We start from the raw sequence: 14278 nt of genomic DNA, 5'->3' as shown, positions 1-14278 counted from the left end.
TTATTGAGTGAGTCTGTATCTATTGTTCATTACTGAGTGAGTCTGTATCTATTGTTTATTACTGAGTGAGTCTGCATCTATTGTTCATTACTGAGTGCGTCAGTATCTATTGTTCATTACTGAGTGAGTCTGCCTCTATTGTTCATTACTGAGTGAGTCTGTATCTATTGTTCATTACTGAGTGAGTCTGCATCTATTGTTTATTACTGATTGAGTCTGTATCTCTTGTTTATTCCTGAGTGAGTCTGTATCTATTGTTTATTACTGAGCGAGTCTGTATTTATTGTTTATTACTAAGTGAGTCTGTATCTGTTGTTTATTACTGAGTGAGTCTGTATCTATTGTTCATTACTGAGCGAGTCTGTATCTATTGTTCATTACTGAGTGAGTCTGTATCTATTGTTTATTACTGAGTGTGTCTGTATCTATTGTTTATTCCTGAGTGAGTCCGGATCTGTTGTTTATTCCTGAGTGAGTCTGTATCTGTTGTTTGTTACTGAGTGAGTCTGTATCTATTGTTCATTACTGAGCGAGTCTGTATCTATTGTTCATTACTGAGTGAGTCTGCATCTGTTGTTTATTACTGAGTGAGTCTGTATCTCTTGTTTATTCCTGAGTGAGTCTGTATCTATTGTTTATTACTGAGCGAGTCTGTATTTATTGTTTATTACTGAGTGAGTCTGTATCTATTGTTTATTCCAGAGTGAGTCTGTATCTATTGTTCATTACTGAGTGAGTCTGTATCTATTGTTTATTACTGAGTGAGTCTGTATCTATTGTTTATTACTAAGTGAGTCTGTATCTATTGTTTATCTCGGAGTGAGTCTGTATGTATTGTTTATTACTAAGTGAGTCTGTATCTATTGTTTATTACTACGTGAGTCTGTATCTATTGTTTATCTCAGAGTGAGTCTGTATGTATTGTTTATTACTATGTGAGTCTGTATCTATTGTTTATTACTGAGTGAGTCTGTATCTATTGTTCATTACTGCGTGAGTCTGTATGTATTATTTATTACTAAGTGAGTCTGGATCTATTGTTTATTACTGAGTGAGTCTGTATCTATTGTTTATTACTGAGTGAGTCTGTATCTATTGTTCATTCCAGAGTGAGTCTGTATTTATTATTTATTACTGAGGGAGTCTGTATCTATTGTTTATTACTGAGTGAGTCTGTATCTATTGTTTATTCTTGAGTGAGGCTGTATCTATTGTTTATTACTGAGTGAGTCTGTATCTATTGTTTATTCTTGAGTGAGTCTGTATCTATTGTTCATTCCAGAGTGAGTCTGTATTTATTATTTATTACTGAGGGAGTCTGTATCTATTGTTCATTACTGAGTGAGTCTGTATGTATTGTTTCTTACTTAGTGAGTCTGTATCTATTCTTTATTCCAGAGTGAGTCTGTATGTATTGTTTATTACTGAGGGAGTCTGTATCTATTGTTCACTACTGAGTGAGTCTGTATCTATTGTTCATTACTAAATGAATCTGTATCAATTTTTTATTACTGAGTGAGTCTGTATCTATTGTTTATTACTGAGTGAGTCTGTATCTATTGTTCATTACTGACTGAGTCTGTATCTATTGTTTATTACTGAGTGAGTCTGTATGTATTGTTTCTTACCGAGTGAGTCTGTATCTATTCTTTATTCGAGAGTGAGTCTGTATTTATTGTTTATTACTGAGGGAGTCTGTATCTATTGTTCATTACTGAGTGAGTCTGTATCTATTGTTTATTACTAAGTGAGTCTGTATCTATTGTTCATTCCAGAGTGAGTCTGTATCTATTGTTCATTACTGAGTGAGTCTGTATCTATTGTTTATTACTGAGTGAGTCTGTATTTATTGTTCATTACTGAGTGAGTCTGTATCTATTGTTCATTACTGAGTGAGTCTGTATCTATTGCTTATTACTGAGTGAGTCTGTATCTATTGTTTATTACTGAGTGAGTCAGTATCTATTCTTCATTACTGAGTGAGTCTGTATCTATTGTTCATTACTGAGTGAGTCTGTATCTACTGTTTATCACAGAGTGAGTCTGTATGTATTGTTTATTACTGAGTGAGTCAGTATCTATTGTTTATTACTCAGTGAGTCAGTATCTATTGTTCATTACTGAGTGAGTCAGTATCTATTGTTCATTACTGAGTGAGTCTGTATCTATTGTTCATTACTGAGTGAGTCTGTATCTACTGTTTATCACAGAGTGAGTCTGTATGTATTGTTTATTACTGAGTGAGTCTGTATCTATTGTTCATTACTAAGTGAGTCTGTATCTATTGTTTATTTCTGAGTGAGTCTGTATCTATTGTTCATTACTGAGTGAGTCTGTATCTATTGTTTATTACTGAGTGAGTCTGTATCTATTGTTTATTACTAAGTGAGTCTGTATCTATTGTTTATCTCAGAGTGAGTCTGTATCTATTGTTTATTACTAAGTGAGTCTGTATTTTTGTTTATTACTGAGGGAGTCTGTATCTATTGTTTATTCCTGAGTGAGTCTGTATCTATTTATTACTGAGTAAGTCAGTATCTATTGTTCATTACTGAGTGAGTCTGTATCTATTGTTCATTACTGAGTGAGTCTGTATCTATTGTTTATCACAGAGTGAGTCTGTATCTCTTGTTTATTACTGAGTGAGTCTGTATCTATTGTTTATTCCTGAGTGAGTCTGTATCTATTGTTCATTACTGAGTGAGTCTGTATCTATTGTTCATTACTGAGTGAGTCTGTATCTATTGTTCATTACTGAGTGAGTCTGTATCTATTGTTTATCACAGAGTGAGTCTGTATCTCTTGTTTATTACTGAGTGAGTCTGTATCTCTTGTTTATTCCAGAGTGAGTCTGTATCTATTGTTCATTACTCAGTGAGTCTGTATCTATTGTTCATTACTGAGTGAGTCTCTATCTATTGCTTATTACTGAGTGAGTCTGTATCTGTTGTTTATTACTGAGTGAGTCAGTATTTATTGTTCATTACTGAGTGAGTCTGTATCTACTGTTTATTCCAGAGTGAGTCTGTATCTATTGCTTATTACTGAGGGAGTCTGTATCTATTGTTCATTACTGGTGAGTCTGTATCTATTGTTTATTACTGAGTGAGTCTGTATCTATTGCTTATTACTGAGGGAGTCTGTATCTATTGTTCATTACTGAGTGAGTCTGTATGTATTGTTTATTACTAAGTGAGTCTGTATTTATTGTTTATTACTGAGTGAGTCTGTATCTGTTGTTTATTACTGAGTGAGTCTGTATCTATTGTTCATTACTAAGTGAGTCTGTATCTGTTGTTCATTACTGAGTGAGTCTGTATCTATTGTTCATTACTAAGTGAGTCTGTATCTGTTGTTTATTACTGAGTGAGTCTGTATCTATTGTTCATTACTGAGTGAGTCTGTATCTATTGTTCATTACTGAGCGAGTCTGTATCTATTGTTCATTACTGAGTGAGTCTGTATCTATTGTTCATTACTGAGCGAGTCTGTATCTATTGTTCATTACTGACTGAGTCTGTATCTATTGTTTATTACTGAGTGAGTCTATATCTATTGTTTATTCCTGAGTGACTCTGTATCTGTTGTTTATTCCTGAGTGAGTCTGTATCTGTTGTTTATTACTGAGTGAGTCTGTATCTATTGTTCATTACTGTGCGAGACTGTATCTATTGTTCATTACTGAGTGAGTCTGTATCTATTGTTTATTACTGAGTGAGTCTGTATCTCTTGTTTATTCCTGAGTGAGTCTGTATCTATTGTTTATTACTGAGCGAGTCTGTATTTATTGTTTATTACTGAGTGAGTCTGTATCTATTGTTCATTACTAAGTGAGTCTGTATCTGTTGTTCATTACTGAGTGAGTCTGTATCTATTGTTCATTACTAAGTGAGTCTGTATCTGTTGTTTATTACTGAGTGAGTCTGTATCTATTGTTCATTACTGAGTGAGTCTGTATCTATTGTTCATTACTGAGCGAGTCTGTATATATTGTTCATTACTGACTGAGTCTGTATCTATTGTTTATTACTGAGTGAGTCTATATCTATTGTTTATTCCTGAGTGACTCTGTATCTGTTGTTTATTCCTGAGTGAGTCTGTATCTCTTGTTTTTTACTGAGTGAGTCTGTATCTATTGTTCATTACTGTGCGAGACTGTATCTATTGTTCATTACTGAGTGAGTCTGTATCTATTGTTTATTACTGAGTGAGTCTGTATCTCTTGTTTATTCCTGAGTGAGTCTGTATCTATTGTTTATTACTGAGCGAATCTGTATTTATTGTTTATTACTGAGTGAGTCTGTATCTATTGTTTATTCCAGAGTGAGTCTGTATCTATTGTTAATTACTGAGTGAGTCTGTATCTATTGTTTATTACTGAGTGAGTCTGTATCTATTGTTTATTACTAAGTGAGTCTGTATCTATTGTTTATCTCAGAGTGAGTCTGTATGTATTGTTTATTACTAAGTGAGTCTGTATCTATTGTTTATTACTAAGTGAGTCTGTATCTATTGTTTATCTCAGAGTGAGTCTGTATGTATTGTTTATTACTAAGTGAGTCTGTATCTATTGTTCATTCCAGAGTGAGTCTGTATTTATTATTTATTACTGAGGGAGTCTGTATCTATTGTTTATTACTGAGTGAGTCTGTATCTATTGTTTATTCTTGAGTGAGTCTGTATCTATTGTTCATTGCTGAGTGAGTCTGTATCTATTGTTTATTCTTGAGTGAGTCTGTATCTATTGTTCATTCCAGAGTGAGTCTGTATTTATTATTTATTACTGAGGGAGTCTGTATCTATTGTTCATTACTGAGTGAGTCTGTATGTATTGTTTCTTACTTAGTGAGTCTGTATCTATTCTTTATTCCAGAGTGAGTCTGTATTTATTGTTTATTACTGAGGGAGTCTGTATCTATTGTTCACTACTGAGTGAGTCTGTATCTATTGTTCATTACTAAGTGAATCTGTATCAATTTTTTATTACTGAGTGAGTCTGTATCTATTGTTTATTACTGAGTGAGTCTGTATCTATTGTTCATTACTATCTGAGTCTGTATCTATTGTTTATTACTGAGTGATTCTGTATGTATTGTTTCTTACCGAGTGAGTCTGTATCTATTCTTTATTCCAGAGTGCGTCTGTATTTATTGTTCATTCCAGAGTGAGTCTGTATCTATTGTGCATTACTGAGTGAGTCTGTATCTATTGTTTATTACTGAGTGAGTCTGTATCTATTGTTTATTCTTGAGTGAGTCTGTATCTATTGTTTATCTCAGAGTGAGTCTGTATCTATTGTTTATTACTAAGTGAGTCTGTATTTATTGTTTATTACTGAGGGAGTCTGTATCTATTGTTTATTCCTGAGTGAGTCTGTATCTATTTATTACTGAGTAAGTCAGTATCTATTGTTCATTACTGAGTGAGTCTGTATCTATTGTTTATCTCAGAGTGAGTCTGTATCTATTGTTTATTACTAAGTGAGTCTGTATGTATTGTTTATTACTGAGTGAGTCTGTATCTATTGTTCATTACTGAGTGAGTCTGTATCTATTGTTTATCACAGAGTGAGTCTGTATCTCTTGTTTATTACTGCGTGAGTCTGTATCTATTGTTTATTCCTTGAGTGAGTCTGTATCTATTGTTCATTACTGAGTGAGTCAGTATCTATTGTTCATTACTGAGTGAGTCTGTATCTATTGTTCATTACTGAGTGAGTCTGTATCTATTGTTTATCACAGATTGAGTCTGTATCTCTTGTTTATTACTGAGTGAGTCTGTATCTCTTGTTTATTCCTGAGTGAGTCTGTATCTACTGTTTATTACTGAGCGAGTCTGTATTTATTGTTTATTACTGAGTGAGTCTGTATCTATTGTTCATTACTAAGTGAGTCTGTATCTGTTGTTCATTACTGAGTGAGTCTGTATCTATTGTTCATTACTAAGTGAGTCTGTATCTGTTGTTTATTACTGAGTGAGTCTGTATCTATTGTTCATTACTGAGTGAGTCTGTATCTATTGTTTATTACTAAGTGAGTCTGTATCTATTGTTTATCTCAGAGTGAGTCTGTATGTATTGTTTATTACTAAGTGAATCTGTATCTATTGTTCATTCCAGAGTGAGTCTGTATTTATTATTTATTACTGAGGGAGTCTGTATCTATTGTTTATTACTGAGTGAGTCTGTATCTATTGTTTATTCTTGAGTGAGTCTGTATCTATTGTTCATTACTGAGTGAGTCTGTATCTATTGTTTATTCTTGAGTGAGTCTGTATCTATTGTTCATTCCAGAGTGAGTCTGTATTTATTATTTATTACTGCGGGAGTCTGTATCTATTGTTCATTACTGAGTGAGTCTGTATGTATTGTTTCTTACTTAGTGAGTCTGTATCTATTCTTTATTCCAGAGTGAGTCTGTATTTATTGTTTATTACTGAGGGAGTCTGTATCTATTGTTCACTACTGAGTGAGTCTGTATCTATTGTTCATTACTAAGTGAATCTGTATCAATTTTTTATTACTGAGTGAGTCTGTATCTATTGTTTATTACTGAGTGAGTCTGTATCTATTGTTCATTACTATCTGAGTCTGTATCTATTGTTTATTACTGAGTGATTCTGTATGTATTGTTTCTTACCGAGTGAGTCTGTATCTATTCTTTATTCCAGAGTGAGTCTGTATTTATTGTTTATTACTGAGGGAGTCTGTATCTATTGTTCATTACTGAGTGAGTCTGTATCTATTGTTTATTACTAAGTGAGTCTGTATCTATTGTTCATTCCAGAGTGAGTCTGTATCTATTGTGCATTACTGAGTGAGTCTGTATCTATTGTTTATTACTGAGTGAGTCTGTATCTATTGTTTATTCTTGAGTGAGTCTGTATCTATTGTTCATTCCAGAGTGAGTCTGTATCTATTGCTCATTACTGAGTGAGTCTGTATCTATTGTTTATCTCAGAGTGAGTCTGTATCTATTGTTTATTACTGAGTGAGTCTGTATCTATTGTTTATTACTGAGGGAGTCTGTATCTATTGTTTATTCCTGAGTGAGTCTGTATCTATTTATTACTGAGTAAGTCAGTATCTATTGTTCATTACTGAGTGAGTCTGTATCTATTGTTTATCTCAGAGTGAGTCTGTATCTATTGTTTATTACTAAGTGAGTCTGTATGTATTGTTTATTACTGAGTGAGTCTGTATCTATTGTTCATTACTGAGTGAGTCTGTATCTATTGTTTATCACAGAGTGAGTCTGTATCTCTTGTTTATTACTGCGTGAGTCTGTATCTATTGTTTATTCCTTGAGTGAGTCTGTATCTATTGTTCATTACTGAGTGAGTCAGTATCTATTGTTCATTACTGAGTGAGTCTGTATCTATTGTTCATTACTGAGTGAGTCTGTATCTATTGTTTATCACAGATTGAGTCTGTATCTCTTGTTTATTACTGAGTGAGTCTGTATCTCTTGTTTATTCCAGAGTGAGTCTGTATCTATTGTTCATTACTGAGTGAGTCTGGATGTATTGTTTATTACTAAGTGAGTCTGTATCTATTGTTTATTACTGAGTGAGTCTGTATCTATTGTTTATTCCTGAGTGAGTCTGTATCTATTGTTTATTACTGAGTGAGTCTGTATCTATTGTTTATTACTGAGTGAGTCTGTATGTATTGTTCATTACTGAGCAAGTCTGTATCTATTGTTCATTACTGAGTGAGTCTGTATCTATTGTTTATTACTGAGTGAGTCTGTATCTATTGTTTATTACTGAGTGAGTCTGTATCTATTGTTCATTACTGAGTGAGTCTGTATCTATTGTTCATTACTGAGTGAGTCTGTATCTATTGTTTATTCCTGAGTGAGTCTGTATCTATTGTTTATTCCTGAGTGAGTCTGTATCTATTGTTCATTACTGAGTGAGTCTGTATGTATTGTTTATCACAGAGTGAGTCTGTATCTATTGTTCATTACTGAGTGAGTCTGTATCTATTGTTCATTACTGAGTGAGTCTGTATCTATTGTTCATTACTGAGTGAGTCTGTATCTATTGTTTTTCACAGAGTGAGTCTGTATCTCTTGTTTATTACTGAGTGAGTCTGGATCTCTTGTTTATTCCAGAGTGAGTCTGTATCTATTGTTCATTACTGAGTGAGTCTGGATGTATTGTTTATTACTAAGTGAGTCTGTATCTATTGTTTATTACTGAGTGAGTCTGTATCTATTGTTTATTCCTGAGTGAGTCTGTATCTATTGTTTATTACTGAGTGAGTCTGTATCTATTGTTTATTACTGAGTGAGTCTGTATGTATTGTTCATTACTGAGCAAGTCTGTATCTATTGTTCATTACTGAGTGAGTCTGTATCTATTGTTTATTACTGAGTGAGTCTGTATCTATTGTTTATTACTGAGTGAGTCTGTATCTATTGTTCATTACTGAGTGAGTCTGTATCTATTGTTCATTACTGAGTGAGTCTGTATCTATTGTTTATTCCTTAGTGAGTCTGTATCTATTGTTTATTCCTGAGTGAGTCAGTATCTATTGTTCATTACTGAGTGAGTCTGTATGTATTGTTTATCACAGAGTGAGTCTGTATCTATTGTTTATTACTGAGTGAGTCTGTATCTCTTGTTTATTCCAGAGTGAGTCTGTATCTATTGTTCATTACTGAGTGAGTCTGGATGTATTGTTTATTACTAAGTGAGTCTGTATCTATTGTTTATTACTGAGTGAGTCTGTATCTATTGTTTATTCCTGAGTGAGTCTGTATCTATTGTTTATTACTGAGTGAGTCTGTATCTATTGTTTATTACTGAGTGAGTCTGTATATATTGTTCATTACTGAGCAAGTCTGTATCTATTGTTCATTACTGAGTGAGTCTGTATCTATTGTTTATTACTGAGTGAGTCTGTATCTATTGTTTATTACTGAGTGAGTCTGTATCTGTTGTTCATTACTGAGTGAGTCTGCATCTATTGTTCATTACTGAGTGAGTCTGTATCTATTGTTTATTCCTGAGTGAGTCAGTATCTATTGTTTATTCCTGAGTGAGTCTGTATCTATTGTTCATTACTGAGTGAGTCAGTATCTATTGTTCATTACTGAGTGAGTCTGTATGTATTGTTTATCACAGAGTGCGTCTGTATCTATTGTTTATCACAGAGTGAGTCTGTATCTATTGTTTATTACTGAGTGAGTCTGTATGTATTGTTTATCACAGAGTGCGTCTGTATCTATTGTTTATCACAGACTGAGTCTGTATCTATTGTTCATTACTGAGTGAGTCAGTATGTATTGTTCATTACTGAGTGAGTCTGTATCTATTGTTTATTACTGAGTGTGTCTGTATCTATTGTTCATTACTGAGTGAGTCTGTATCTATTGTTCATTACTGAGTGAGTCTGTATCTACTGTTTATCTCAGAGTGCGTCTGTATCTATTGTTCATTACTGAGTGAGTCTGTATCTATTGTTTATTCCTGAGTGAGTCTGTATCTATTGTTTATTCCTGAGTGAGTCTGTATCTATTGTTTATTCCTGAGTGAGTCTGTATCTATTGTTTATTCCTGAGTGAGTCTGTATCTATTGTTTATCACAGGGTGAGTCTGTATTTATTGTTCATTACTGAGTGAGTCTGTATCTATTGTTTATCTCAGAGTGCGTCTGTATCTATTGTTCATTACTGAGTGAGTCTGTATCTATTGTTTATTCCTGAGTGAGTCTGTATCTATTGTTTATTCCTGAGTGAGTCTGTATCTATTGTTTATTCCTGAGTGAGTCTGTATCTATTGTTTATCACAGAGTGAGTCTGTATTTATTGTTCATTACTGAGTGAGTCTGTATCTACTGTTTATCACAGAGTGAGTCTGTATCTATTGTTCATTACTGAGCGAGTCTGTATCTCTTGTTTATTACTAAGTGAGTCTGTATCTATTGTTTATCACAGAGTGAGTCTGTATCTATTGTTTATTACTGAGTGAGTCTGTATCTATTGTTTATTACTGAGTGAGTCAGTATCTTTTGTTTATTACTGAGTGAGTCTGTATCTATTGTTCATTACTGAGTGAGTCAGTATCTATTGTTTATTACTGAGTGAGTCTGTATCTATTGTTCATTACTGAGTGAGTCTGTATCTATTGTTCATTACTGAGTGAGTCTGTATTTATTGTTTATTACTAAGTGTGTCTGTATCTATTGTTTATCACAGAGTGCGTCTGTATCTATTGTTTATCACAGAGTGAGTCTGTATCTATTGTTCATTACTGAGTGAGTCTGGATGTATTGTTTATTACTAAGTGAGTCTGTATCTATTGTTTATTACTGAGTGAGTCTGTATCTATTGTTTATTCCTGAGTGAGTCTGTATCTATTGTTTATTACTGAGTGAGTCTGTATCTATTGTTTATTACTGAGTGAGTCTGTATATATTGTTCATTACTGAGCAAGTCTGTATCTATTGTTCATTACTGAGTGAGTCTGTATCTATTGTTTATTACTGAGTGAGTCTGTATCTATTGTTTATTACTGAGTGAGTCTGTATCTGTTGTTCATTACTGAGTGAGTCTGCATCTATTGTTCATTACTGAGTGAGTCTGTATCTATTGTTTATTCCTGAGTGAGTCAGTATCTATTGTTTATTCCTGAGTGAGTCTGTATCTATTGTTCATTACTGAGTGAGTCAGTATCTATTGTTCATTACTGAGTGAGTCTGTATGTATTGTTTATCACAGAGTGCGTCTGTATCTATTGTTTATCACAGAGTGAGTCTGTATCTATTGTTTATTACTGAGTGAGTCTGTATGTATTGTTTATCACAGAGTGCGTCTGTATCTATTGTTTATCACAGACTGAGTCTGTATCTATTGTTCATTACTGAGTGAGTCAGTATGTATTGTTCATTACTGAGTGAGTCTGTATCTATTGTTTATTACTGAGTGTGTCTGTATCTATTGTTCATTACTGAGTGAGTCTGTATCTATTGTTCATTACTGAGTGAGTCTGTATCTACTGTTTATCTCAGAGTGCGTCTGTATCTATTGTTCATTACTGAGTGAGTCTGTATCTATTGTTTATTCCTGAGTGAGTCTGTATCTATTGTTTATTCCTGAGTGAGTCTGTATCTATTGTTTATTCCTGAGTGAGTCTGTATCTATTGTTTATTCCTGAGTGAGTCTGTATCTATTGTTTATCACAGGGTGAGTCTGTATTTATTGTTCATTACTGAGTGAGTCTGTATCTATTGTTTATCTCAGAGTGCGTCTGTATCTATTGTTCATTACTGAGTGAGTCTGTATCTATTGTTTATTCCTGAGTGAGTCTGTATCTATTGTTTATTCCTGAGTGAGTCTGTATCTATTGTTTATTCCTGAGTGAGTCTGTATCTATTGTTTATCACAGAGTGAGTCTGTATTTATTGTTCATTACTGAGTGAGTCTGTATCTACTGTTTATCACAGAGTGAGTCTGTATCTATTGTTCATTACTGAGCGAGTCTGTATCTCTTGTTTATTACTAAGTGAGTCTGTATCTATTGTTTATCACAGAGTGAGTCTGTATCTATTGTTTATTACTGAGTGAGTCTGTATCTATTGTTTATTACTGAGTGAGTCAGTATCTTTTGTTTATTACTGAGTGAGTCTGTATCTATTGTTCATTACTGAGTGAGTCAGTATCTATTGTTTATTACTGAGTGAGTCTGTATCTATTGTTCATTACTGAGTGAGTCTGTATCTATTGTTCATTACTGAGTGAGTCTGTATTTATTGTTTATTACTAAGTGTGTCTGTATCTATTGTTTATCACAGAGTGCGTCTGTATCTATTGTTTATCACAGAGTGAGTCTGTATCTATTGTTCATTACTGAGTGAGTCTGTATCTATTGTTCATTACTGAGTGAGTCTGTATCTATTGTTCATTACTGAGTGAGTCTGTATCTATTGTTTATCACAGAGTGCGTCTGTATCTTTTGTTTATCACAGAGTGAGTCTGTACCTATTGTTCATTACTGAGTGAGTCTGTGTCTATTGTTTATTCCTGAGTGAGTCTGTATCTATTGTTCATTACTGAGTGAGTCAGTATGTATTGTTCATTACTGAGTGAGTCTGTAACTATTGTTTATCACAGAGTGCGTCTGTATCTATTGTTCATTACTGAGCGAGTCTGTATGTATTGTTCATTACTGAGTGAGTCTGTATCTATTGTTTATTCCTAAGTGAGTCTGTATATATTGTTTATTCCAGAGTGAGTCTGTATCTATTGTTCATTACTGAGTGAGTCTGTATCTATTGTTTATCACAGAGTGCGTCTGTGTCTATTGTTTATCACAGAGTGCGTCTTTATCTATTGTTCATTACTGAGTGAGTCTGTATCTATTGTTTATCACAGAGTGAGTCTGTATGTATTGTTTATCACAGAGTGTGTCTGTATCTATTGTTTATCACAGAGTGTGTCTGTATCTATTGTTTATTACTGAGTGCGTCAGTGTCTATTGTTCATTACTGAGTGAGTCTGTATCTATTGTTTATCACAGAGTGCGTCTGTATCTATTGTTTATCACAGAGTGAGTCTGTATCTATTGTTCATTACTGAGTGAGTCTGTATCTATTGTTTATCACAGAGTGAGTTGTATCTATTGTTTATCACAGAGTGCGTCTGTATCTATTGTTTATCACAGAGTGCGTCTGTATCTATTGTTTATCACAGTGTGAGTCTGTATCTATTGTTTATTCCTGAGTGAGTCTGTATCTATTGTTCATTACTGAGTGAGTCTGTATCTATTGTTTATCACAGAGTGCGTCTGTATCTATTGTTTATCACAGAGTGAGTCTGTATCTATTGTTTATTCCTGAGCGAGTCTGTATCTATTGTGCATTACTGAGTGAGTCTGTATGTATTGTTTCTTACTGAGTGAGTCTGTATCTATTGTTTATTCCTGAGCGAGTCTGTATCTATTGTTTATTCCTGAGTGAGTCTGTATCTATTGTTTCTCACAGTGTGAGTCTGTATCTATTGTTTTTTCCTGAGTGAGTCTGTATCTATTGTTTATTCCTGAGTGAATCTGTATGTATTGTTTCTTACTGAGTGAGTCTGTATCTATTGTTTATTCCTGAGTGAATCTGTATGTATTGTTTCTTACTGAGTGAGTCGGTATCTATTGTTTATCACAGAGTGCGTCTGTATTTATTGTTCATTACTGAGTGAGTCTGTATCTATTGTTCATTACTGAGTGAGTCTGTATCTATTGTTTATTCCTGACTGAGTCTGTATCTATTGTTCATTACTGAGTGAGTCTGTATGTATTGTTTGTTACTGAGTGAGTCTGTATCTATTGTGGCACAACTTTTGTATTTTTGTTTACCATTGAGAGAGCCGGTGTACGAAAACCTTCCGGCATTCATGCCTGTTCGATTTTCCCTTCCCGCTAACCGCACTCCCCTGCCGCGGGTTTCCCGGCAGCGTAGGTTGGTTCGATGGTAAATCCCTTTGACTGTGGAAAGACCAGAAGGTCCCCCAGCAGCCAACAGCATGATGTCTCCTGAGGCCAAGGTACCCACTGTGGGGAGGCCAGAGAATCTTGCTCTCTGTGCGCAATTTTGTTTGAAAATGTCAGACTGTCACTTTTGACCTGAAAGTCAGTGCTGTGTTGGAACGAACTCGATCGTGATCTTGACCCACTTAGGAAAATTTGTTTGCCCCCATGTGAAAGGCGCCCTTTTGAGTTACCAGCAGGTCTCTGATTTGCCCACCCTATGTGTCAGCTGGGCACTGCAATCAAGGGGACACTGCATTTAAACGGTTTCTCAGCACTCACTCTCTTTGAAGCCAGCAAGTAGGCCGCTCGCAGACCAGTTCCTAGATTTTTGAACGATTTCTGACAGGATTATTGGATGCGGTGGAACAAAGGTGGGCATTAATCCACCCATGTGTTGGGAGAAGACCACCAGCAACATAAAAATCCCACCTGGGAGGTGGTGGCAGCAGTGGTTAGTGCCAGCTATATAATCAGCAAGATGGGGGTTCGATATTCAGAGAAAATGAATGACTTCCTAAGAGTTGCCAGGGTGTGTACCCGCTGTCTTCCCCCCCACCCCTATTTGGTATTCAACCCTTCGTTCCCTGCCCGGCATGTCACAGTTAATCCACTCGCCTCCACCTCGCAGGTTTTCAGCACCCAAACTCACAGCATCATCCTGAAATTCCCTGGCATTCCTCATTGAAATCTCTTTCTGCCTCAGCGTGTTGCCCACAAATGCCAATTGTCCTTGACCTCTGAACCGTTAGGT

This window comes from Scyliorhinus torazame, chromosome 17, assembly GCF_047496885.1.
Source record: "Scyliorhinus torazame isolate Kashiwa2021f chromosome 17, sScyTor2.1, whole genome shotgun sequence".
In the NCBI taxonomy this organism is placed as follows: domain Eukaryota; kingdom Metazoa; phylum Chordata; class Chondrichthyes; order Carcharhiniformes; family Scyliorhinidae; genus Scyliorhinus; species Scyliorhinus torazame.
This window is presented reverse-complemented; position numbering follows the sequence as displayed.